Source organism: Labeo rohita, chromosome 10 (genome assembly GCF_022985175.1).
Source record: "Labeo rohita strain BAU-BD-2019 chromosome 10, IGBB_LRoh.1.0, whole genome shotgun sequence".
Classification (NCBI taxonomy): Eukaryota; Metazoa; Chordata; class Actinopteri; order Cypriniformes; family Cyprinidae; genus Labeo; species Labeo rohita.
In genome coordinates, this window is record NC_066878.1 from 17,868,659 (window position 1) to 17,893,789 (window position 25,131).

The 25,131-nt window shown below is 35.6% G+C and overlaps 1 protein-coding gene across 2 annotated transcripts in view; it reads right to left on the minus strand.

The window, feature by feature from the left end:
* Positions 1 to 24,541, minus strand: part of fam163ba (family with sequence similarity 163 member B, genome duplicate a) — a 32,367-nt gene extending 7,826 nt beyond the window's left edge. Inside the window, exon 1 of one of the 2 annotated variants that reach the window (XM_051120904.1) lies at positions 23,757 to 24,541. The gene's annotated coding sequence lies outside the window, so the exon portion shown is untranslated. Of the gene's footprint in view, positions 1 to 23,752 lie in introns of both variants that reach the window. The other variant, XM_051120903.1, reaches the window with a different exon arrangement.
* Positions 24,542 to 25,131: the final 590 nt, after the last annotated feature.

The following is a 25,131-nucleotide window of genomic DNA, read 5'->3' on the forward strand; positions in this document are numbered from 1 at the left end:
AAATACTGGAATAGCATCTTAATTGTATGTAAAATACTTGAATAATAGTAGTTTTATTTACTTAAAAAAAACAAGGCCTTCTGAAGTGAATAGTTGTGTTTGTGTAAGAAAAATATCCATATCTGGAATATTTATATACCATATTTATAAACCGTAATCTCTAGCTAACTGACAAACGCAGGTATGAGTGGAACCTGGAGATCATGGTTTATAAAGTTTAAAATATAGATATTTTTCTTACACAAATGCATCTATTCACTTCAGAAGGCCTTTATTAACCCCCTGGAGCTGTGTGGAGCATTTTATGATGGACGGATGCACTTTTTTGGGCTGTTCACTGCCATTATAAAGCTGGGAACAGCCAGGACATTTTTTAACTCTATAACTCTTATTATATTTGTCTGAAAGAAGAAAATCATATACACCTAGGATGGCAAGTAACCTAGGGTGAGTAAATCATGGGGTAATTTTCATTTTTGGGAGAGCTATCCCTTTAACTCCATGTAAGAAATTTACTTGAAAAATCTGAGTGCAAATATTTATTTTTTTTATGTGCATTTATTCAAACTGAAGGTTTGAGAAATGATGCATAAGAAAATTCCCCTAACATTTGTAAAATATAACCCTTTAATAATACCAGCTGTAATGGTGTGTAATTCAGGTGTGAAGCGACAAAAGCAAAGTAATTTTGTGTAATGGCAATAAACTTTAATGAGCTTCATCTATCTTCTTTCCTCCAGTGGGTGCTCTTTAGACATGGACCTCCATCAAGCTCCTAGTTGAATTTAGCTCCAAGACTATTAAGAAAAGAACAGAACGGAAACATTATGTCCTGAATAATACTGAGGGGAGGAAACAAAATGTTAGTTCCTGTACTCATCACTAATAACAGGGTCCTGTCGGGAAAACACACACACATCTGTCTCATTTCCTCTTCAACTACCTTGATTTAAAGAATGTGTGACTATGTGGGATTCTAGTCTTTTTGTGTTTTATTTTGACAGGCATCTGTCTCAGCCAATCAGCTGAGCTGTCCACGAGTAGTTCGTACCTGCTCTCAAAAATCAAATTAGGCCTTTGTAATCTGATTCGTCTACCAGCCGAATGCAATCAATCGATCTGGGTTGGAAATGAAACAGGGCTGTTGGTTTTCATTTGATTGCGAAAAAGGCAGGAGAAAGAGAACATCAATAATGCGTCAGAGCTCATTGTTGATATTAGGCTGAGGAGAAGCTAGAAATCAAGTCCGTTAACCACTGGGTCTATGACATGATGCTTGTTTTGTTGTTTTTTTAAAGTCAGTACATTAAAAAATGAAGTTCTTACAAAAAAAAAAAAACAAACATTTACGTATTTTGGGACAATATTTGATTATTTTCTAAAAACAAATGTTTAAAGGTTGTTTAAAATCAACTAAATGCCCTAAAGATTTTTATTTTCTTTATTATAGACTGTTTTGTTTGACCTTTGACCTATACATATCAATAATACTTGGTCCCAGTGATTAAAAAGACCATGTGAATAGTTTGTTTTTTACATGCACGGAGACTCAAGCGTGTAACCTACGCAAAACCCCGCATTTACGCACCACGCTCATGTGCACACGTAGCTGTAATTCAATGAAGTCAAACATCCATTAGTGTGCTGCAGTCTACCTCACAAACCTCCCATGGGGATCACTAAATTAGATCACGTTATGAAGAATATGTTGCCATATCACAACATATTCATCACGAGTGGCTTTAATTACAGGATGTGTGCAAACACACACTCAGAACACAGATACACACAGCCCACCACAGACAAATCACTTTGCAGATCCTTGTAACGCAACAGTCAAAGTTCAAGCAATTTGAACTCAAAATACATTTCTGAGACTGTAAAACTGTGACGTATCAAAATCTCATGTATCAGAATCGCACCGGTTTAATCATATTTAATGCTCTGTAAACACATCCACTCTGATATGATGAGATGCATCAATCTTGTTGAAGAAAAAAAATTAAATGTCATTGCAAAATCAGTGACACCAGTCAGTGGGTGACAAATCATATGCCTAAAAATATACTGCATATTTGGGAGTTTTCAAATATATCTTTAGCTGATAATTACAGAACATTTCTTGAAGATATCACACACATACACCTGTATGTTACATGTATAATATTTTTGTAAGGCAAAGATGTGCTTGTATCATCCACAGAGCAGTTTTAAAGATGTTCTGGTATCACGTTACAATAAGGTTCATTAGTTAACATTAGTTAACATGAACTAAGAATGAACAATGCTTCTACGGAATTTATTAATCTCAATGTCAATTTCAGCATTTATTTAATAATGCATTATTGAAGACACAAATTGTGTTTGGTAAAGGAGAAGTCCACTTCCAGAACAACAATTTACAAATAATGTATTCAGCCCCGTGTCATCCAAGATGTTCATGTCTTTCTTTCTTCAGTCGTAAAGAAATTATGTTTTTTGAGGAAAACATTTCAGGATTTTTCTTCATATAATGGACTGATATGGCGCCCCGAGTTTGAACTTCCAAAATGCAGATTAAATGTGGCTTCAAACGATCCTAAATGCAGTTATAAACATTCCCAGCTGAGGAAGAAGGCTCTTATCTAGCGAAACGATCGGTTATTTTCATAAAAATGATACAGTTTATATACACTGTAAAAAACAATTTGTTGAGTCAACTTAAAATAATTTGTAACCTGGCTGCCTTAAGATTTTAAGTTCAGTCAACTCAAAAAAAGTTTATTCAACTTGAAATGTTAAAAAAGTGAAAACTTAGATATTTGAGTTGAATCAACGTAAAATTTTAAGGCAGCTGGGTTACTTACCCATCTGTTAAGTTTAGCAAACACAAATATCTAAGTTGTTACTTAGTACAACTTAACATTTCAAGTTGACTAAACTTATTTTAGTTGACTGAAAAAAATTTAAGGCAGCAGGGTAACACATTATTTTAAGCTCATCAAATTGTGTTTTTTATTTTTTACAGTGTACTTTTTAATGTCAAACGCTTGTCTTGTCTTACTCTCCCTGAACTCTATGTATTCTAGCTAAAGACAGTTAGGGTATGTCGAAAAACTCCCATCTCATGTTCTCCCTCAACTGCAAAATTGTCCTATATCGCTGTTTTACCTTTTTTGTTACAGTGTTTGATCTTCTTTGCATGTTCACTTTGCAAAGACTGTGTCGGTACTTCTGCAGCGATGTAGGATGATTTTGAATGATTTTTGAAGTTGAGGGAGAAAATACGATTGGAGTTTTTCGACATACCCTAACTGTCTTGAGTCAGAATACACAGAGTTCATGGAGAGAAAGGCAAGATAAGCGTTTGAGATTAAAAAGTATTTAAATTGCATTTTTTAAATGAAAATAACCAATTGTTTCGCTAGATAAGACCCTTCTTCCTCGGCTGGGATCGTTTACAACCACATCTGTGATTGTTTGAAGCTGCATTTAAACTGCATTTTGAAAGTTCAAACTCGGGGCACCATATCAGTCCATTATATGGAGAAAAATCCTGAAATGTTTTCCTCAAAAAACATAATTTCTTTATGACTGAAGAAAGAAAGAAATGAACATCTTGGATGACAAGGGGTGAGTACAGTGAGTACATCTGTAAATTGTTGCTCTGGAAGTGGACTTCTCCTTTAAGTTCAAATAATTGCATTTAATATATATAATATATTTTCAATTAGGTGCAAATAACATTATGTAGTAAGTATCTGAAAACATATATATATATATATATATATATATGTATCATAATTTCTGTAATATGTACTTTTTAAAAACATATGCTGTAAGTATACTTCTTTTACTCATTTTATTTTAAGGCAGAAACAGGCTCCCATGATAGTTATTCAAACATTTTTTGGGTGGTTTCAGCTCATTGGATGCAAAACATTTGGTTTCTGCCAGTACTTTTCATTTTAATGCATTATTTACTAGTTTTGGCCCCATGCCATCAGTGTCTGGTGTAAGCATGCTGTATCAGGTTTTTAATATTAAATTCAATAATGTGCATATTGTCACAGGTGTGCACTTGTGAATATATCTGCATTTTCCAACGCCTTCCAGCATGTCTAGTCATATTTATAATGCATCACTCTTTCATGTATTACAGAGTCTTTCATTTTAACTCTGATGTTGCGTAACGTGGAGATGGTTTTGTACTGATGCCAGGCTAATCATTCCCTTGTTATGAATAATCATATCTCTTGGTTCTCATCCAAAGCATTAAGTTCCTCTAAAAATCCAAAGAAATTAAATCCCATTTTTTAGTCAATAGATTACTTAAAAAGACATTTTTACATGATTATGTTTACATAAAATATTTAGAGGTAGAATTTCCACCAAAAATAATTACATCACAAATATCAATCAGCATATACTCTTAAAAATAAAGGTGCTTCGTGATGCCATAGAAGAACCTTTTTTGTTTAAATGGTTCCGTAAAGAACCTTTAACATCTGAAGAACCTTTCTGTTTCACAAAAGGTTCTTTGTGGCGAAAGAAGGTTTTTCAGAGAAAGAGATGGTTCTTTTAAAGAACCTTTGATTGAATTTTTTTTGTGGAACCAAAAATGGTTCTTCTATGGCATCGCTGTGAAGAATCTTTTAAAGCACCTTTATTTTTAAGAGTGTATTATGACATTCAATATCTGACAGGTCTTTTATTTTCACACTGTGATGAATAAAAGCAGTCACAAGGATATATATTTTTTTTTCTGTTCTAAAGGTCATTTTATCTCTTTCATTCCCTTCAGCATACTTTTAAATAGAGTACTTATTACAGAAATAATATACTTTGTGAATTGAACATAATGTTTTAGGTCACTTAATTGCAGGTTAATTACAATTATCATTTACATTCATATTAAATCCTGAAGTGTCTCTTTATCCACTTAGGTACAAGTACATATTTATATGTAATTTCATAATTAATATTTTATTGTCTGAACGTGCAAATATTTGTAACATTGTACAGTACGGTGTCATTTGTTAACATAAGTTAAATTTATCAGATAAAATTTAACTAACAATTAAAAATACGTCTATGCATTTATTAATCTTAGCTAATGTTAATTTCAACATTTACTATAATAATAAATAATTTTTAAATCAAAAGTTGTATCTGTTTACATAAGTTAATACACTGTGATCTAACATTTTGTGGTAACACTTTACAATAAGATGCCATTTGTTAAGTTTAGTTAATGTAATAACTAACATGAATGAAAAAGTAATAATTAATTAACATTCAGATTAATAAATGTTGTAGAAGTATTGTTTATTCTTTGTTCATGTTAACTAATGTAATTAACTAATGTTAACTAATGAACCTTATTGTAAAGTGTTACTGATTTTTAGTAACATTAAACAAAGTTAAAAAAAAAATGCTGTAAAAATATATGTGCTTATTGTAAAGTATTAGTTATAATCAAGTTCATATTCAGCAAGTTAATTTCAATTAAGCACACACCTTTTTCACAAGGGTGTGCATCACTATTTTCCTTGTTTAACATCTTACTCTCTTGCTAGCAACTTCATGAAATCACTTTCCTGTGACACTGTCTTCAGTATTTTCAAGCGGAGGTCAAAGGTGCATTGAAGCCCTGCTGTGAATCGTGTGAAAGGGACTTAACAACTCCTGACACAGAAGTTTGCACATTTCTCTGTGGTGTGCCATGGGAAGTAATGAAAAAGCATTTTCCTGTGAAGCATGGCAGGGCGCACAGGCGAGTCCATTCATGTGACAACATAATAACACAACCTGACAAGGGACATGAATGTGGAAACATAAACCTGCAACAAAGGTCGTTCATTTCTGCACACGCGATAAGATTGTGACTCCATCCACTGTGACTCGACATGGCATCAAGTTTACTTCCAGGAGAATACATCTGGAGTGCATTCACAAAGAGCTTTGAATATGGATGTGCCACCCTGCTGACAAGACCACCTTAGACCTGCATACATTTCCATGCTGGCTCAGGCTGGTTTATGCTAGTTAGCACCTGTCTGGTGCTGAAACTTATCATGCTGTGAAACAGTGAAAGTGTAGCTGGTGAAGCTAATCAAGCAGAATGGTCGGTCTGGTGAAGCTGGTCGACTAAGATAGTCTAGACACCAGCATCCAAAATAACACAAGATTCTACTTCAGATGTGTATACATATTTTCCAAATGAGAAATTACAGCTCATTTGTCAACTACCACAACTTTGATATAACCTTGTTATAGAAGCTTTCAAAAACCCTTGTTGTTGTATATGATCTATAGCCTATATTATTTGTAGGCATGTTATTAGAAATGAATTGTCTGTTGCTGTTAACTTTTGTTGTGTTGTATTACATTTGTTACCTTGCTATACCTTGATATTGCATTTTGTATGTTAACATATTTTTTTGTATGCTATAATTGTTAGCATGCTGTTAGCATTATGTTAGCATGTTGTAATGTTGTGAGAGTATGTGTATATTAGTATGTTGTTACAATAGCATATTGCATGCTGTTACAGTATATGCATATTAGCAGTATGTATGTTAGCACGTTGTTACAGTCTGTGTATGTTAGCCCATTGTTACAGTCTGTGTATGTTAGCAGTATGCTGTCATGTTGTTACGGTATATTGTTACAGTATATAGCAGTTTGTTATGTTGACACCATATGTGTAAGTTAGCAGTGTGTATTTTTTGTTGTTAAAGTATCTGTATGTTAGTAGTATGTATGTTATTATGTTGTTACAGTATGTGTATGCTAGCAGGATTTTGTTACAGTATACGTTACCAGTGTGTGTTATGTTGTTACAGTATGTGTAAGTTAGCAATGTGTATTTTATGTTGTTAGAGTATCAGTATGTTAGCAGTATGTATGTTTGCATGTTGTTACAGTATGTGTACGTTAGCAGTATTTTGTTATAGTATATATGTCAGGACTCGGGTATGATCTGTCCGTTTTGCTGGGTTTTTTTTTTTTCTATTTTAATTGTGTTTTTTTTTTCGTTTTATTCGTTTTGTCTCATTTTTATCCTGTTTTTTTTTCGTTTGGGTTTCTTTCTCTCTCTCTCTCCCCCTCGGTTATCTTTTGGGGTTTCTCTGTTTGTTCCGGCGCCAGCTGATTGTCCTCTGCAATCAGCGCGCCGCTTGTTTGGCGCACCTGCTTCGCCTCACCTTTTAATTAGTCGGTCTATTTCTCCTGGCTGTTCTCTTTGTATTGTGTCAGTGTGTTCTGGGAGTTTGCGAGATCTTCTTTTGTTTGTCTCCAGTCTAGTCAAGTGAACTTAGATTCTTCTCTGCCCAGTTGGTGTAACGTTTGCTCTGCCCGTAGTGCTCGCTCTTCTCGGATTGTCTCTGTGGACCTGACCCGTGCTCTGGTTTTCGACGCTGTTTCTGGCTACCGTCCACATCTCTGTCTGCACCTCTCTCGACCCTGCTTCTCTCGACTATTCTCCTGCCTGCCGATTCGGATTCGTTGCCCTTCTCTCCTGGCGCTGACGGAGGCTGAGCGCTCTGCCCGGACGGGGTTTGGATTATTTCTGGATTTTTGGATTTCGGAACTGTGCTTTTTTCTGTTTACGGACTATTTTTGCTTATCCATTTTTTGCCAGCGTACTGGCTAATAAAGCTATTCTCTGCCTCATCCGCTCTTGGGTCCTTTCTGTCCTGACAATATATTAGCAGTGTGCATGTTTTCATGCTGTTACAGTCTGTGTATGTTAGAAGTATGTTGCCATGTTGTAACAGTATATTGTTACAGTATATGCTAGCAGTGTGTTGTTGTTACAGTATGTGTATGTTAGCATGTTGTTACAGAGTGTGTATGTTACAGTATGTGTATGTTTGCAGTATTTGTTACAGTATATGTTAGCAGTGTGCATGGCTTCATGCTGTTATAGTTTGCGTATGTTAGCAGTATCTTGCCAGGATAAGGATACAGTATATGCTAGCAGTGTGTTGTTGTTGTTACAGTATGTGTATGTTAGCATGTAGTTACAGTATGTGAATGTTTGCAGTATTTGGTTACAGTATATGATTTTGTTATAGTATGTTGTTACAGTATATGCTAGCAGTGTATTGTTGTTACAGTATGTGTATGTTTGTTAGCATGTATTTACAGTATGTGTATGTTTGCAGTACTTTATTACAGTATATGTTATAAGTGTGCATGTCTTCATGCTGTTACAGTTTGTGTATGTTAGCAGTATCTTGCCAGGATATTGTTACAGTATATGCTAGCAGTGTATTGTTGTTACAGTATGTGTATGTTAACATGTATTTACAGTATGTGTATGTTTGCAGTACTTTATTACAGTATATGTTATACGTGTGCATGTCTTCATGCTGTTACAGTTTGTGTATGTTAGCAGTATCTTGCCAGGATATTGTTACAGTATATGCTAGCAATGTGTTGTTGTTGTTGCAGTATGTGTATGTTAGCAGCTTTTTACCATGTTGTTACAGTATATTGTTACAGTATATACTAGCAGTGTGTTGTTGTTGTTACAGTATGTGTATGTTAGCAGCTTGTTACCATGTTGCTACAGTATATTGTTACAGTATATTTTAGCAGTGTGTTGTTGTTACAGCATATGTATGTTAGCATTTAGTTACAGTATGTGAATGTTTGCAGTATTTGGTTAAAGTATATGATTTTGTTACAGTATATTGTTACAGTATATGCTAGCAGTGTACTGTTGTTACAGTATGTGTATGTTAGCATGTGTTTACAGTATGTGTATGTTTGCAGTATTTTGTTACAGCATATGATAGCAGTGTGTGTTTTCATGCTGTTACAGTCTGTGTATGTTAGCAGTATGTTACCATGTTGTTACAAAAATTGTTACAGTATATGTTAGCAGTGTGTTTTATGTTGTTACAGTATGTGTAGGGAAGCAGTATGTATTTTATATTGTTACCGTATGTGCATGTTAGCAGTATGTATGTTAGCATGCTGTTACAGTATGTGTAAATTTACAGTATTTTTGCAGTATGTTGTTACAGTATAAGATAGCAGTGTGTGTGTTTTCATGCTATTACAGTATGTGTATGTTAGCAGTATGTTGCAATGTTGTTACAGTATATGCTAGCAGTGTGTTGTTGTTACAGTATGTTTGCAGTATGTTGTTACAGTATAAGATAGCAGTGTGTATGTTTTTATGCTTTTACAGTCTGTGTATGTTAGCAGTATGTGTATGTTTGCAGTATTTTGTTACAGTATATTATAGAAGTGTATGTTTTTATGCTGTTACAGTCTTTATATGTTAGCAACATGTTACCATGTTGTTACAGAATATTGTTACAATATATGCTAGCAGTGTGTGTTATGTTGTTACAGTATGTGTAAGTTAGCAGTATGTATTTTATGTTGTTACAGTATGTGTGTGTTTGAGCATTTACAGCATATGTTAGCAGTGTGTATGTTTTCATGCTGTTACAGTTTGTGTATGTTAGCAGTATGTTGTCATGTTGTTACAGTGTGTGTATGTTAGAAATGTGTATGTTAGCATGTTGTTGCAGTATGTGTATGTTAGCAGCTGTGTGTTAGCATGTTTTATTATGTGTATGTTAGCATTATAGTATGTGTATATTAGCATTACATTATCATGTACAGTATGTATGTTATCATGTTATATGTTAGCAGTATGTATGTTATGTGTTTGTTAGCATTATGTATTAGCATGAATATCAAGTACACCATCAAATAAACTTAAGGACTTCTTAGAGTAATTAAAAACCATACTCCTTTGTCTATTAAGCACATGCAACATTTGATAGCTGAAGATAACTGAGGATTATCTGAAAAAATAATGATCTAAAGCAGAATTCTGTGACAATAGAGAGCAATCTTTCCATTAAATATTTCGTAATGTCTGCTACATTTTTCTGGAATATAATTATTCATTAAACTATCAGTAACCTTACTAAACACTACATTCAATAGAACACATCAACAACACCAACAAAGGGTCTGCTAACAGATTAAACTGAACGATTAATTGGATTTTTTATAGATCACGTCAGACATAACAGGAAGACAAACTATTTTACCCTTGACCAAGCCTGTGTGTAAATAACTAACAGGCACAAGCTGCTTTAAAATGTGCCGTAAGTGCAATAAAACTCTCTAAGTGCGAATACAGTGTAACCTAGCTAAAAGTTTCACACCCCCTGCAGTCAAAACTACATTTTTGTAATTTCCAAGAGATAAAAGGATGAAGAAACCTTATAGGCTGATTAAATCCATGTTCAGACAAGCACAACACACTTGGCCTGAAGAATAAAAAATAAACAGAGCCTGAAGAAGTATTTTATATGAGCCAAAAGAATAGCCTATGATGACTTAAAGTAATAAGTCGTAAAGTAATATGTTACAGTACTAACAGAGTCTTGAAACTGTCATACATCAACAAACAAGCAAAAAAAGCAGGAAGCTGACAGTAAACAAACACACTATAAAGGTTACAAGGCGTATCAATATCACTTCTCTTAGAGGAACATTTGGTTTAAGACTAAATGTGGCAGATCATTTGTTCATACCACATTAATTCCATGACCAAGTCTTCATACGCTGACTATGATGAATAAAAAGCCTATTCTCAAGTCACGTCAAACTCAGTAAAAGCACTTCAAGATGAATAATAAGAAACATGGCAGTGCCATATGCACCCTGCATAATCTTTCTATTTGTGGTTCGTGACAAATAAAGCGTTACCCTTGGCAACCCCACGGCTACTGCACAGGCCTATTTGAGTGATCCATAGTGTGTGTGTTCAAGGATGAAGCATGCAGGTATGTCATTAGATAATGCATTCCCACACTAATGAAAGGCCATGAACACATGCTACTTCCTCCTGAGTCTATAGAGCACTGATGTATAAACCCACACTGATCCAAATAAATTATGGCAGGGAAATGTATTCCCTTACCAAAGTACACAAACACTGCTTTTTCCTAATGTGCAGAATATCTCTGATATCACAAACACATGCATACAGGAAGTAAACTGATTACAGCGGACAGCTTGGATTTGAATTGCATTGAATATGCAGAAATGCATACCTCAGATAAACAAACCCAAAGCCGGTGCGCTCGAATGCCAGTGTGGATTGATTTAATGTTTCATATGCTGGAGCATTCTGATACATTAGGATGATCTTTCATGACGCAAAGTTTGCATTCAGGAAAGGAAGAGTGTAAAATGTAAACAGGAAGTGCCAGAAGACAAACTAGTCAACACATAAGGCATTCATTATGCAATGCGTCATTGATTTTAACAGAAGTTTTCGCAGAAGTTTGCAAACAAGAAATATGGATGCAATAGTTTAACCCATTGCATTATTACTGCTGTATTATAAAGCAGCCTATGAAACCGTTTAGATGTTTAATTTCAACGTGATCTCATGATAATTCGTGTGCATTTTACGTAAAATGTGGTTCTACAAAACGTACATTTACTTACGTTTTTCCAGACACTAAAACGTACAATACTGACGTTTTTACAGCATCTAAACGTACAAATACTTACGTATTTTCATCATTTAAACGTACAATACTGACGTATTGACGACACCTAAAACCGAATCCTTATGAATATTGAAATCGCAGCATTAATTTCATTATTGTTGTTTTTATTTGTAATACAAGTGCCCTTATGTTTTCAATTGCATTATTAAATTGTTAATCGTTTATTTAATTTAATTTAATTGTTATTTATTTATTTAATTTATGACATTATAACATTTTATTTTGTTTTGTGTAATTTCTGCTGCCCGCTCCTTTCCAAAAATAGGCCTACATAATGTTAAACAAGACTACACTTTAAACCCTTAAAATAAATAACAATTCTGCAATCATTTAACCATTCATGTAATATTAACGTGATGGGACACAAAAGGCGTTTTCTCCAACATGCTGTGACTAACAATAGAATCATAAAATACACTGATTACAAATTACAAAATAAAACAATTTTATTTGTGCGCTGTAATCCAGATCTTAAGAATCTATGCGACTGTGAAGAACGGACCCAAATTCAAGCCTTTATCTGGCGATCTTCATCTTCACCCCGAGCAGCGAGTCCAGCAGCAACAGCAATAAGCCCGCGCTAAAGAGCATTTTTCAAATTCAAATAGTACCGAATCAAGAAACTACAGGTTTTGCGGCAGGAAAATCGAACGCTCAGTGGCTCTCGCCTGCATTCGTCACAAATTACAACATGCCATGTTTCTGGTGAGGTGTGTTTTGAGTGATGCGCATGCGCCTTCATGGTTAATATTTTCAGCGATTAACATCTTAAATTCTGATCTGCATCTCACACAAACCTTCCGTACTCCACCAGAGAGGACGGCGGCTGCAACGCACTGTTATTTGGACTGCTTTTTGGTACTGCGTTTGACATTTTTTCAATAAATAAATGATTGCGATTGCACGTATTTGTCTGTAATGTTTTCTTTATTACGGTGCAGAGAGAGTTATGGTTAGGTTTAGGGGTAGGAGTGGGACTAGCGACTATAAAAAATAATTTTATTCTATATTGTTAATAAAGTGGTACTTTCCCTGCATATTTTGGTCAGTTACGTTTTATGTCCTTTTATATTTGCTATAAAAATCGGTAGGTTTAGGTTTGGGGGTGGGTTAAGGGGTCTAAAAATCTAAATCGTTTATTGATAAAATAATAAAAATGCATATTCGCTATGTTTGGGGGTAGGTTAAGGGGGCTAAAAATCTAAATTGCTTATTAATAAAATTTTCTATAAGTGCATATTTGCTATAAAATGGGTAGGTTTAGGTATGGGGGTAGATTAAGGGGGCTAAAAATCTAAATCGCTTGTTGATAACATGATAAAAAGGTATTGATATGAATATCTTAATGATATACATGATACGTAAGTATTTTACTTTTTTAGCTAAAAATACGTAGCGATTTGTACGTTTTAAACGTTGAAATACGTCTAAATTGTACGTTTTCGCATCAATAAAAATGTACAAAAATGTACATTTTGTGCCTCTAAACATTACGTATAAATACCTACGTATAAACAATGAGACCAGGCTGGTAATTTACATAAAAATTCTGACATTAATTAACATTAATAATCGCAATTGCAATAGGAAGGGAATTAATCGAAAATCATGCAGCACAGCATTGCATCACTTCGGCACAAATAAGCTACACTAGTCTGTCCATCCAGGTTATTATGCCCTGTACCATCTAAAGAGATGAAATTCTTCAAGGGCACTCAAAGTGGCATCTTGTCACCATGGAAACGGCAAACAGGTATGCTGCTTGAGCATGTCTCACCCACACAATACAGTGATTCATGCTCATACAAATTAAAAGTTAAACTGGCTTCTGCTGTAAATTGCAGGTGTTCTGCATTGGGGTTCATCCATTTGTGACCTGCGTTCTTCAGGCATAATTACTGTCTATATCGTCAACCCAAGCTTAAAGTTACATTAATTAGATACTGTAAAGTATAAATTCCCTGCGTAAAAATAAATGTTTGCATTAGATTTACTCATGGAACAGTGAATGTCAGAATATCACTTCTATCATGCACTTTGCATTTAATTTTTTATCTCTCCTTTTTTGTTCAACTCTCTTAATCATTTGTCATTCAAAAAGACAAGATTTAAGTCTTATTTTCAAATTTCAAAATCAGGTCTGTGCACTTAAATCAAACTGATATTCTAAATATAATACGCACAAATATTTTATGCTAATATGCAGTGCTTCTTTGGAATTTCTTTCCATATGATTCTGGTATCAAATATTTTAGATTTTACCACCCATAATGACACCTAACAACAAAATGAATTGTGGATAGTCATTCAAGTGAGTCAGGTGGTCTTATCCTTTACAAGTTGACCAGAACAAGTCAATATAATGGCAGTTAGTTATGGATAAGGTTATGCCAACGGTCAAATACAAAAAAAAAAAAAACTTTTATTGGACAATTCTAACTTTTTTAAAACTCTGAATTGCGAGATATACACTTACAATTATGAGAAAAATGTCAGAATTGTAAGATAAAATGTTGGAATTTTCACATTTTATTCTATACTGGAAACGGGGGGAAAAAAACAGAATTGCAAGGCGTAAACTCTATTCAGGAAAGAAAAGTCAGAACTGCGAAATGTAAACTCTGTCATCAGTTGGAAATTATGAAAGTTTTTCTCTTACATTTTAACTAAAGGAAGGATCAATGTGACCCTGGACCACAAAACCAGTAATAAGGGTCAATTTTTTGAAATTGAGATTTATACATCCACTGAAAGCTGAATAAATAAGCTTTCAATTGATGTATGGTTTGTTATGATATGACAATATTTGGAAGTACAACTGTCTGAAGATCTGGAAACTGAGGGTGCAAAAAAAAAAAAAAAAAAAAAAAAAAAAAAAACATTGATAAAATTGCCTTTTAAAGTTGTCCAAATGAAGTTCTTAGCAATGCATGTTAATAAATAAAAATTAAGTTTTGATATATTTACAAAATATCTTCATGGAACATGATCTTTACTTAATATCCTAATGATTTTTGGCATAAAAGAAAAAAATAGAATTTTGACCCATACAGCGTATTTTAGGCTATTGCTATAAATATACCCGTGCTACTTAAGACGGGTTTTGTGGTCACATATAAAGAGGGCACACTATTATTTTTAGATATGAAGCTGTGTTTTCTGTTTTTCAACCATCCTGAACACTTTAGGATACATATGACAAGTTTTTCTTGGGTATCAGCACTCCCTGAAGAAAATATCAATATCTGGTTCCTTTCAAACCATCAAATTTTATTCTGTAAGAGCTAAATGTGGAACAGACGATCCATTCCCTGACACTGCACCTCAGGGTGCCTGAGTCATCTTCTAGATGAGGAGCACTTCCCATCCCAATATACTCATCAAAATCTCTATTTATAATTATATTACTTGATAGTCCAGTCATTTGACTATAAATGGTGCTTATATAGAGGACATCAATGATGAATCATCAATCCAAATGAATTCTTGCACGTGCAAATTTTTTAAATGGTTGGTTTATATAAAAATGCAGATGAATGTCTTTGTCAGCCTCTCATGCCATGTGTGCTTTGTTTTTAATGAATTAGTTTACTTCCAGAACAAAAATCTCCTGATAATTTATTCACCCCCGTGCCATCCAAGATGTTCATGTCTTTCTTTCTTCAGTCGAAAAGAAATTAAGGTTTTTGAGGAAAACATCCTAGGATTTTTCTCCATATAGTGGACTTCAATGGGAATCAACGGGTTGAAGGTTCAATGGGCTCTACACGATCCCAGTCATGAAATAAGGGTCCTATGTAGCGAAAAGATTGATCATTTTCTAAAAAAAATACAAATTTAAATACCTTATATGCTCATCATTAATGTGTGCACATTCAAAATCATCCGACATTGTTGTTTTACCTTTATTTGTAAAGGCTGTTTGACTTTCTTTGCACATGTTTTTTTAAACACTGGGTCGGTTCTTCTGCCTACATCACACGTGACCTTACCAACAGGATTACGGAATGTGTGAAGTTGTGGACGCAGAGCTAATGCAAGATGAGCATCTGTGGTTAAAAAGTATTACTTTTTTTTTGTCACTAGATAAGACCCTTAGTCTTCGGCTGGGATCGTGTAGAGCCCGTTAGAGCTGCACTGAAATTGCAATTTGGACCTTCAACCTGTTGATCCACATCAAAGTCCACTGTATTAAGAAAAATCCTGGAATGTTTTCCTCAAAAACCTTAATTTCTTTTCGACTGAAGAAAGAAAGGAATGAACATTGGATGACATTGGGGTGAGAAAACTATCAGAAAATCTTAATTCTGGAGTCAACTAATCCTTTAAGACACTGTGTCAAGTTAAAAACAGTTTTAAATCACAAGTTATAAAATGTTTTTTATCAAAAAAAGAAGCAGAAACAAGCAATGGCAAATTTAAGCAGTAGTGGCTAAAAGGATCACAAAGCTCACGGTGTGGATCATATTGCAGTTTTTGAGTCACGGTTCGAATTATTTTTCAGATCAGCAAGAAAAGAATATTTTATATCAGTGTAACTTTGCTTTCCATTTATTACTTAAAGCACAATTTAAATACTTCTATACCACAGCAAAAACTACTAGCCTAAGCAAAGTTCAAATGTTATTAAAGGCAAGTGAACAGTCAGTAAACAAATAAGAACAAATACACAAATTACAAGCATAGATAAATACAACAGAACAAAGGTAGAAATAAAATAATGTCTAACAGTAGTATGCAGGTACAGAAATGTAATAATTAATTGTAAAATAACGTGTGTGCATTTAGAAAACAGTGTGCAAATACCGAATTGAGTAGCCTTTAGCCTCTTTTTGCGCTGAAATGGTTTAAAATCATTTGAATGTGTAAACTGGCAAGACAAAACACGTACAAATGATGAACTTTCACTGTATGATGGATAAATTTGGCAATTATTCACATGCGGATCACATATGAATCACAGATCAGCTACAACCCATTTAAAGGGGTCATTGGATGCCCATTTTCCACAAGTTGAAATTTCTCAATGGTAGTGTAAAAAACACCCTTTTTACCTTTTCAAAATCAGCTCTGTTCTCAGAAACCTGTTTTGTTGCATGAGGAGTTCTGTTCTGTGGGATGAGGAGCCGTAATGTTTACTTTAGCCGCGAACCTTGCTAACTAGCACTTTATTAGAAAAGGCGATTTGCAAAGATACATAAAAACCCTTATACTCACTTCTGTAGGTGAAGCTGCTTTGCAAATGATTTGCATGAACTTAGACACATTTAGGCCAGTGGTTTTCAAACCAGTCCTGTGAGCACCCCTAACATTACACAATTTCTGTGTCTCCCTCATCTATCACACCTGATTCAAGTTATCAGCTTATTAGTAGAGACAGCAAGACCTGAAATGGGTGTGTCAGATATGAGAGACCTACAAAATATGCAGTGTTGGGGGTGCTCGCAGGACTGGTTTGAAAACCACTAATTTAGGCAGATTGAGGATCGGTGAATTCCCCTCAAAAATGAAAGAAACATTAATCCTCTGCATCTTCAGCAGCTCAGATGCCCGGAGTAAATGACGACAGCTATGTTCATTATTACATCCAACAACAGAACACCTCAGTCGCTTAGGAGACATTCTTGTGCACTCCTGCTTCGGCTTTGAAACAATGGCAGACTGTTCACATCTCACTTAGCTCACTCAGGGCGGGTCTAAGGTAAGACGCCAGTGTCAATCAACTATCATGGGAGTGGCCTTGGTCTGTGTGACGTCACATAGCCAAGATGCTGAAAATGGCTTGATTTGAAAAAGGGGATATTATGTAAAGGGTTTAAATAAAAACCACTGGGTGGATTTTTATCATTATAGGGTGGTTGTGTACACACAATGCCAACACACATTTATGTTCAAACATGTAAAAGTGAATTTTGCATCTGTTGACCCCTTTAACCCCTTGTACAAACATAAAATAAGGTGATCATTAAATATTAAAGGAGAAGTCCACTTCCAGAACAACAATTTACAGATAATGTACTCACCCCCTTGTCATCCAAGATGTTCATGTCTTTATTTCTTCGTAAAGAAATTGTGTTGTTTTCTCCATATAATGGACTGATATTTTCATTAAAAAAATACTCTGTGTATTCTGACTCAAGACAGTTAGGGTATGTCGAAAAACTCCAATCGTATTTTCTCCCTCAACTTTAAAAATCACTTCAAAATCATCCTACATCGCTGCAGAAGTACCGACACAGTCTTTTCAAAGTGAACATGCAAAGAAGATCAAACACCCTTAACAAAAAAGGTAAAACTGTGATATAGGATGATTTTGAAGTTGAGGGAGAACATGAGATGGGAGTTTTTCGACATACACTAACTGTCATGAACCGGAAAAAAACAGAGGTCGGGAAGAGTAAGACAAGAGGAGCGTTTGACATTAAAAAGTATATAAATTGTATTGTTTTTATGAAAATAACCAATCATTTCGCTAGATAAGACCCTTCTTTCTCGGCTGGGATCATTTACAACAGCATTTGGGATTTTTTGATTTTGGAAGTTCAAACTCGGGGCACCATATCAGTCCATTATATGGAGAAAAGTCTTGAAATGTTTTCCTCAAAAAACAATTTCTTTACGACTGAAGAAAGAAAGACGTGAACATCGACTCCATCTGTGTTTGGTCATCGTTCTGAATCCGATCCAAACAGTCTTTGACAACAAATGTAATTATCTCAACTTTTTGTTCAAAATGTTGCTTTTTTAACTAAACATACCCACATTTAATTGTTGATAAAAAGAACGCATGAAGTTTTTTGTTTAAAAGTAGAGACTCTTTCTTTTGACATATTGCATATTCAGATGTTCATATAACAAAAATAATATAACATATCATATAACAAGACAATTAAAAATTCTGGGAGTGATGTAACAATGTAATAATGTATGTAACACATTGTTACAACAACGTAACATATTACAAGTCTCATTTCTAAAGGACTTGTCCTCAGTTAAACCACAACAACAGGCGGTTGAACCGTCTCTATCCTCAGGGGTGAACGACTATGTGTGCATTAGAGGGCCGGAGTGAGCATATGACTCATTTTTTGTAGCCGCTCTGCACACAACCTCCAGCCTTCTTCCATCACCACGAAGAGGATAAAAGTGTTTACAGGACTTACATAAAAACACTCTTTTGTGAGATAACATAGTGTGTGTGTTTGGAGTTATTCCTGTAGGGCGGCTGAGTACAGCTACAGCCTCTTTCCCACTTTGCTTCCTGCCCTAATCTTTTTATATCTCTGCCTGTCCAGTTGGCAAGAGGCCACTCCGTATCCAGAATCATTCCACCATTATGTGCTTCAAAACTTATTCTGCTGCTGTGCCTCACATCGAACATCCCTATATGTTCAAGGTCCCTCCTCGGAGAAGATCCTCCCGAGAAACCGCCTCCACATCAAAAGATGTGAGAAATAATCCATTTTGTTATTGCTTTGGGACTTTTCCAATTCAGCTTAAGCAGGTTTGGGGGATGTGAGAGCACCAGCTTCCATCTCGTATTAAAAACAATCTTTGTAACATCTAACATGTTTGTATTCTGGCCGGCATGTTCTCCCTTGGGGCTGCAGGAGTGTTGTAAGCCCATGCTGGTGTCTGCGGTCGCACGAAGTGGCTTGGCCTTGTGGCAGGAGACATAGCAACCGGCATGGGGGAGGGGATGGGGGAGGAGAGCAGGAACAGTGAAGGACATAAATGAAAGAGTAGCGAGGAGATGTGGTGTGAAAGGCAGCCTGGAGGTTCTGACAGAAAAGAGTTACGGGAATGATGCTCCAAATATCCAAATCATTAAATGCTTGTGCACACAAAATCTAGTCCATTTAAATGTACTTTATAACTGTGTGCTTTCAAAACATTGTATGGCTTTAAAAAATGTAATTGTTATTTAGGTGATACAATAAAAAGTCACTGTTACTGTAATTATTCTTAAACCTTGCTGCGCGCAGAATACAAATCATTTCAGTCTCTGAGAAGCTCATTCGTTCATATTTTATGTGACCCTGGACCACAAAACCAGTCTTAAGTAGCACGGGTATATTTGTAGCAATAGCCAACAATACATTGTATGGATCAAAATGATACATTTCTCTTTTATGCCAAAAATCATTAGGATATTAAGTAAGGATCATGTTCCATGACAATATTTTGTAAATTTCCTACCATAAATATATCAAAACTTAATTTCTGATTAGTAATATGCATTGCTAAGAACTTAATTTGGACAAATTTAATGGTGATATTCTTAATTTCTTTTTTTCACTTTTCTGCATCCTCACATTCCAGATTTTCAAATAGTTGTATCTCGGTCAACTACTGTCCTATCCTAACAAACCATACATATATAAATCTCAATTTAAAAAAAAAAATAACCTTATGACTGGCTTTGTGGTCCAGGGTCACATGTTATGAAAAAAAACGTTTTGTGTTAAAGGCACAATAGGTAAGTTTTCGCCACTAGAGGGCATATATTCAAAACAAACAAAAAAACAAATGCCTAGTTTGATGACACTGTGATTGTGTGTGGAATCATGGGAGTTGTAGTCTTCATCCCCACACCCGATGCAATATGTCAGGACTCGAGCTCTAACCATCCAGTTACCTCTTTACGTTATATAAGAATTGAGAAGGTATTTTTATAGAGGAGAGGAGGTGATTTGGATCGTATCCTGTTAAAATGGGAGGCTTATATCACAGATATACTTTAACTCCAAATTATTTAAATGTGGACTTCGATCTAAGCTGTTTTTCGTAAGTAATGTGTCCCGAGTTTATATGTATCTATGTATTTTGACAAAGTGTGTTAAATATTTAAAGTTGCTATATAATGATTTTGTGATTTAATATTTGTTGTTTAATAAGACCTGTTCTAGCTTTTAAAGGGGTCATTGGATGCACATTTTCCACAAGTTGATATGATTCTTTAGGGTCTTAATGAAGAGTCTATAATATACTTTGGTTAAAAATTCTCAATGGTAGTGTAAAACAACACCCTTTTTACCTTGAGAAAAATCAGCTCTGCAAAAATCATCCCATTCTGGTCGAGGCTGCTTTAAATGCAAATGAGCTCTGCTCGCCCCGCCCCTCTCTTCTCTCTGTGGAGTGACAAGCTGCTTGGAGAGATTGTTTACTTTAGCCGCATTTAGCGCGTTTAGCCACTAAACTTGCTAACTAGCATACTATTAGGAAAGGCGATCGCAAAGATTCATAAAAAAAACCCTTATACTCACTTCTGCTGTAAGTGAAGCTGGATCATGAATGATTCGTGCGAACATAGACGGATATATGGGATATATGTATCTCAGGAGGTGCATTCTCTTCACAAACAAATGTAATCTACTGCATCTTCAGCGGCTCAGATGTCGGGAGTAAATGACGACCACTATGTTCATTATTACATCCAGCAACACAACACTGGATTAAAAGTGGTAATTAAAAACCACTGCATTATAGGGTAGATTTGTACATACACTGCCAACACACATTAATGTTCAAACAACATGAAAAAGTGAACTTAGCATCCAATGACCCCTTTAATGTTAATTGATTGTTGGTTGGATTGAGATTGATGTGAATAATTGTCTATTTATACCTCCCCTTACCATGCAAGAAATGATACCTTGACAAAGGCTTTATGCCGAAACATTGGTAAAATAAAGGATCTTCTGTGCAGGTAAGTGTGCACGTGTTTTTTGACCTGCACCTCGTATGGTTTGCATATGCTTATTTATTTAATTAAGAAACAGGACTCGGGCAGAAATCATGTTCATGGATGAGCTAATGTATTGAAGACTTATTAAGGTCACTGTAGTATGAAATAAAGTTGGGCTGAAAGTCGTGGAAGTGAAATGAGGACGCTGGAGCAATTGCTAATGAAGGACGAGCGCGATACACAGCTCGAAAGCAGCAGAGCTTTTATTATGCCACAGTCGAGCACTTCTGCTCCTTCCAGTCATGCATATGTGAGGTAAAACAGTGCTGTTTTATCATACTAGATACATTTGATGCTACTTTGTGCATTCGTCACCTGTCTGATAAAATGCAAAAACATATTGAAGTGTCTTTGGGGTTTCCATGTTTTCTACAAAATAAAACCGGGAAATCAAGGGTGTATGACGTCAGTGACGTTAGTTTTTCTACTTTAAAATTACACACCTAATTCAGTGTGTTCCTTGCTGTTCTTTGTAATTATTTATTACATTTAAATCCTACACCAGGGGTGGCGAACGTCGGTCCTGGAGAGCCGCAGCCCTGCATAGTTTTGCTTCAACCCTAATCAAACGCACATGAACAAGCTAATCAAGGTCTGAAGGGTTACTAGAAAGCAACAGGCAGGTGAGTTTTAATTAGGGTTGGAGCTGAACTCTGCAGGGCTGTGGCTCTCCAGGACCGGAGTTCGCCACCCTTGTCCTACACCAATTCTTATAACGGCATAAAGACAACAATATTCCTTTGACAGGTTTATTTATGTGAAAATATGACTTAATAGGACTTAAATGGATAGCTCACCCAAAAACAAAAATTCTGTCATTAATTATTCATTCTCATGTTTTTCCAAACCCGTAAGACCTTCATTCATCTTCAGAGTACAAATTAAGATATTTTTTTATGAAATCCGAGAGCTTTCTGACCCCGCACAGACAGCAACGCAACTGACACCTTCAAGGCCTAGAAATGTATTAAAGGCATCGTTAAAATAGTCAATGTCACATCAGTGGCTCAAACTTAATTTTATGAAGCCCCCAAAAATAACGACTTTGTTCAACAATATGCATGCATGCATCATGGTACTCGTGAATGCACATCAAAGAAATTGTTGAATAAAGTCATTACATTTGTTTTCTTTGTGCACAAAAAGTATTCTTGTAGCTTTATAAAATTACGGTTGAACCACTGATGTCACATGGACTATTTGATCAATGTCCTTACTACCTTTCTTGGTCTTGAACATGTCAGTTGCGTTGCTGTCTATGCAGGGTCAGAAAACTCTTGAATTTGAGTAAAAATATCTTAACTTGTGTTTTGAGGATAAATAAAGGTCTTATGGGTTTAGAACAACACGAGGGTGAGTAATTAATGACAGAATTTTCAATTTTGGGTGAGCTATCCCTTGACTACATTTGGTTAGACCACTGAAACATTTTTACTTGCTGAAATAACTCTTTAAGGTAACTGCTACAGCACTGAAAGGCTGCATATGTGACACCGGCTTATTCCTCCTTTGAAGATGACACTTTGGAATAGCCATGCTGTGTCTCCATTATTCATCGGAATGGGGGCATCTTGCAATTAATATGTGTGTGACAGAGAGACAGAGATGTAACGGGGGAGGGTCAGGGATGGAGGAACGGTCATGGCTGGGGGTGGAGAGAATTCTTTAACATTATTATGCTGGAAATGCCCATCCCCCTTTACGTCCCATCTCGCAACTGTCGAAGGGGAAGAAATCTCCTTGCACCTTTCAAGGGGTCATGGGTCATGGGAAATCACATCTACCAATCAGGAGGAGTATAGATTGCCATATCTGCTTGACTGCAAGTGACATGGCTCAATGGCTCTTCATGTTTGCGTTATCATAAGGTTGAGAAAGATGGTCACATGATCGAAACCATGATGCAATTACAACTCATTGCAGACAGAACAACTACCAAAGGCTGTCTCTTTGGATGCAAACCATGGGAAAATGCGCTTTAATGGAGAATAAATGATTTTAAATAAATGAATTCAACCTCTGCATAGGATATTATAGGGATACAAGTTGAATAGAAGCAATGTTTTGGTGATTTTTTTTTAAATTAAATAACATCAAGCATGTATTAAACTTCTATAATGAATGAGAAGGGTATATCTAAGATATACTATGTGTATGCAACCTCAACATTTAAAAATTTAAACATTTAAATCGAGTTCAGCAGGTCAACTTTTTAGAACTTCAGCACCATGGACAGAGAACAACCTCCGACAATTGCCAGTTAAAGCTACACGCAGAAATACAGACCTAATTTAATTTCATTAAAAGTGCTAATAATGAAAAGAATGTCTCCGAGCATTGACATTAAACGCGAATTAGGAATGATTACTGTTCATACTAATATGGAAACCGCATTACATTTCATTTCTTCACAACAAAAGCAATATAGTAAATGATAGTTAAGCCCAAAAGGAGGTAATCTTACCTACACAATGGTTAGAACTGAACCAGAGCACATCTGCAGAAGTGACGATGCTCGAACGAGACGAGCTTTACGAACGAGTTTTAACCGAACAGTTACGGAATCCGCGTAAGTGACCGTCGGCTTTTTTTCCTTGACTTTTGGCGTCCTGAAACGACCTAAACGCGGCGTATTAACAGTCTCAACGATTTAGATGAAGCGATTTCTTGGCGTTCTCAAAGTGTTTCTTATTTCATATCCGTTTTTGTAGAGTTGTCAGCATCCTGAACGACTTTTCATAGACGGTTCCTTAAACGTGAGGAAAAACGAGAGCACAATGTAGTAATTCAGAAGAGAAAAAACTTGTTGAGGTAACCCAAAGTCTTTTCAATAGGTAGTCCTATTCAAATCCGCCGTCGAAATGAGCATAAACTAGTTCTGCATCGAAGAGCGGTCTGTGAAATCGCTATAAAACGCCGTTCCTTCAAACGTCCTCAACCGGAACATGAAAACCTTCGCGGCTCCATATGACAATGCACCTCAAGCTTCGTGTGTGCTGGAGCTGGCAGTGTGTTCTCCAGCCCTCCTTCTTCTCTTTGTGCGAGAAATTACTACGGACCATGAAACCTCAGCTTGTTTGTGTTCTCTCCGAGCTCTCGATGCTGATTTGCCGTATGTTTGGTGTCGCGCGTTCTTTCCCGCGAGATAATTGCTGCTGTTTGTCTCGTGCAGCTGAAGTGCACTGTAAATCTGCCCGCGCGCGCGGAGTGGGATGAGACGGTTTTACAGTTCCGGCCACTGACTGACGATATGCGGCTATCAGGAACTGTGATGTGAGTTCAACGAATCCAGAGAAGCATCATAAATTCATCAGAGCCCCTGGAAGGCGTTAGGATACCGCCTCACTCTTTAATTAAGTCGTTAAAATGTATGTTAAACTTTCTGGGGCCACACTTTAAAATGGTGTTAATGCTGTTGCTTATTTAATTAGCATAAATATTGTTGCATAATTTAAATGTTATGTGTCGAACCTTGTAAATAAACATTATATTAACCCTCTATGGTACCTATTTTTGGGTTTTTAAATAAAATGAGCCACCCATTTAATGAATCAATGCTATCTTACTAAAAGTCAAATACTAACAAATAAAATTGCAAGAAAAGTGTTCACATGACCCATAGGGGTCTATTTTGTTTCCTCTTTCATGACATGTGCACATGTCACATGACTCCATATTTTGTCCAGAGAAAGATGCATATTTCATCAATTTTCATTGATATAATTGCCAACAAAAAATCTGAATCACCTTCACTGGTTAGTAAAGAAGTATTTTCAAAAACTTTTTGTAATATATCATCAAATCATAAGAAATTACAAAAAACTGCATGTTGCCTCAAGGCAA